The sequence below is a fragment of the Cervus elaphus genome, chromosome 9 (genome assembly GCF_910594005.1).
Source record: "Cervus elaphus chromosome 9, mCerEla1.1, whole genome shotgun sequence".
In the NCBI taxonomy this organism is placed as follows: Eukaryota; Metazoa; Chordata; class Mammalia; order Artiodactyla; family Cervidae; genus Cervus; species Cervus elaphus.
This window is the reverse complement of record NC_057823.1, coordinates 11,360,707-11,363,887: the sequence shown is the minus strand read 5'-3', so window position 1 is coordinate 11,363,887 and position 3,181 is coordinate 11,360,707. Positions and strand designations below refer to the sequence as shown.

At 38.2% G+C, this 3,181-nt stretch overlaps 1 non-coding gene across 1 annotated transcript; it reads right to left on the bottom strand.

Moving 5' to 3' along the window:
* Nucleotides 1–1,472: 1,472 nt before the first annotated feature.
* LOC122701093 lies at nt 1,473–1,579 on the bottom strand. Its single transcript, XR_006342942.1, has one exon. It is a non-coding gene; the product is annotated as a U6 spliceosomal RNA (small nuclear RNA).
* Nucleotides 1,580–3,181: the final 1,602 nt, after the last annotated feature.

Genomic DNA, 3,181 nt, shown 5'->3' with positions numbered 1-3,181 from the left:
TAGAAAAATAACGGGGCTGGCCAGCTGTTTGACCCATGCCTTAGTACTTACCGACCTCAATATGTCCCTGAGTCACTTCGCCCGATATGCCATGTATACCAGTGTCCCTGTTCTTTGGCGCCATTTGTTGGGGTCTTTTAATGGACCGGAACCTGGTGGCACGGAGTCGATGATAAGAAAGTAAAAGAGAGAAAGAGAGAGAGAGACAAAAAAAGACCCGGGGACCTAAACTCTGATGGAGCAAAGGTGCTTTAATGATTTTTCTATGAGTATATATAGGCTGTGGTACACGAAACTTCTTTCGGGAATGATAGAGATCAGAAAACCAAACGTACAGCAACCGTTACCAAGGGAACAGGGGGTAATGTTAGTCACAAGGTCAGGAGACAATCCATATCTCAAGAAAGGGGAACGAGACTAAGCAGTTTTGTCCTAAAGAGAATGTTTACTAAAGGAGACCCAAGCCTGCCTCACACAATGACCTCAGTCCCTGGGAGCAGCGTGCTGTTCCGCTTGAAGAGGGACAAAGGACTCATGAGAGACAACATGAAGGAATCCTCCCGTCAAACATTCCCTGACATCTGTTGTTTCATTTGCTATTATTTTCTCCCAATCTGAGGGCTGTCTTTTCACCTTGCTTATTGTGTGTTAATTTTATATCCTGCAACATTACTGTATTCATTGATTAGCTGTAGTAATTTTCTGGTAGAGTCTTTAGGGTTTTCTATGTAGAGGATCATGTCGTCTGCAGACAGTGAGAGTTTTACTTCTTCTTTTCCTATCTGGATTCCTTTTATTTCTTTTTCTGCTCTGATTGCTGTGGCCAAAACTTCCAAAACTATGTTGAAGAGTAATGGTGAGAGTGGACACCCTTGTCTTGTTACTGTCTTTAAGGGAAATGCTTTCAATTTTTCACCATTGAGGCTAATGTTTGCTGTGGGTTTGTCATATATAGCTTTTATTATGTTGAGGTATGTTCCTTCTATGCCTGCTTTCTGGAGAGTTTTTATCATAAAAGGATGTTGAATTTTGTCAAAGGCTTTTTCTGCATCTATTGAGATAATCATATGGTTTTTAACTTTCAATTTGTTAATGTGGTGAATTACATTGATTTGTGGATATTAAAGAATCCTTGCATTCCTGGGATAAAGCCCACTTGGTCATGGTGTATGATCTTTTTAATATGTTGTTGGATTCTGTTTGCTAGAATTTTGTTAAGGATTTTGCATCTATGTTCATCAGTGATATTGGCCTGTAGTTTTCTTTTTTTGTGGCATCATTGTCTGGTTTTGGTATTAGGGTGATGGTGGCCTCATAGAATGATTTTGAAAGTTTGCCTTCTTCTGCAGTTTTCTGGAAGAGTTTGAGTAGGATGGGTGTTAGCTCTTCTCTTAATTTTTGGTAGAATTCAGCTGTGACGTCATCTGGTCCTGGGCTTTTGTTTGCTGGAAGATTTCTTTTCTTTTTTTTTTTTTAATATGGAACGCTTCACGAATTTGCGTGTCATCCTTGCGCAGGGGCCATGCTAATCTTCTCTGTATCGTTCCAATTTTAGTATATGTGCTGCCGAAGCGAGCATGCTGGAAGATTTCTGATTACAGTTTCGGTTTCCGTGCTTGTGATGGGTCTGTTAAGATCTATTTCTTCCTGGTGCAGTTTTGGAAAGTTATACTTTCCTAAGAATTTGTCCATTTCTTCCAAGTTGTCCATTTTATTGGCATAGAGCTGCTGGTAGTAGTCTCTTATGATCCTTTGTATTTCAGAGTTGTCTGTTGTGATCTCTCCATTTTCATTTCTAATTTTATTGATTTGGTTCTTCTCCCTTTGTTTCTTGATGAGTCTGCTAACGGCTTGTCAATTTTATTTACCTTTTCAAAAAACCAACTTTTAGCTTTGTTGATTTTTGCTATGGTCTCTTTTTTTTCTTTTGCATTTATTTCTGCCCTAATTTTTAAGAAATCTTTCCTTCTACTAACCCTGGAGTTCTTAATTTCTTCCTTCTCTAGTTGCTTTAGGCGTAGAGTTAGGTTATTTATTTGACTTTTTTCTTGTTTCTTGAGGTAGGCCTGTATTCCTATGAACCTTCCCCTTAGCACTGCTTTTACAGTGTCCCATAGGTTTTGGGTTGTTGTATCTTCATTTTCTTTCGTTTCTATGCATATTTTGATTTCTTTTTTGATTTCTTCTATAATCTGTTCATTATTCGGAAGCGTGTTATTTAGCCTCCATATGTTGGAATTTTTAATAGTTTTTCCCCTGTAATTGAGATCTAATCTTACTGCATTGTGGTCAGAAAAGATGACTGGAATGATTTCAATTTTTTTGAATTTACCAAGGCTAGATTTATGGCCCAGGATGTGATCTATTCTGGAGAAGGTTCCATGTGCACTTGAGAAAAAGGTGAAATGATTGTTTTGGGGTGAAATGTCCTATAGATATCAATTAGGTCTAGCTGGTCCATTGTGTCATTTAAGGTTTGTGTTTCCTTGTTAATTTTCTGTTTATTTGATCTGTCCAGAGGTGTGAGTGGGGTATTAAAGTCTCCCACTATTATTGTGTTATTGTTAATTTCCCCCTTCACTCTTGTTAGCATTTGCCTTACATATTGCAGTGCTCCTATGTTGGGTGCATATATACTTGTAATTGTTATATCTTCTTCTTGGATCGATACTTTGATCATTATGTAGTGTCCTTCTTTGTCTCTTTTCACATCCTTTATTTGAAAGTCTATTTTATCTGATATAAGTACTGCAACTCCTGCTTTCTTTTGGTCTCCGTTTGTGTGGAATATTTTTTCCAGCCCTTCACTTTCAGTCTGTATGTGTCCCTTGCTTTGAGGCGGGTCTCTTGTAGACAGCATATATAGGGGTTGTGCTTTTGTATCCATTCAGCCAGTCTTTGTCTTTTGGTTGGGGCATTCAACTTATTTACATTTAAGGTAATTATTGATAAGAATGGTCCTGTTGCCATTTCCTTTGTTGCTTTAGGTTCACGTTCATACAACCTTTCTGTGTTTCCTGTCTAGAGAAGATCCTTTAGCATTTGTTGAAGAGCTGGTTTGGTGGTGCTGAATTCTCTCAGCTTTTGCTTGTCTGTAAAGCTTTTAAATTCTCCTTCATATCTGAATGAGCTCCTTGCTGGGTACAGTAATCTGGGTTGTAGGTTACTCTCTTTCATAACT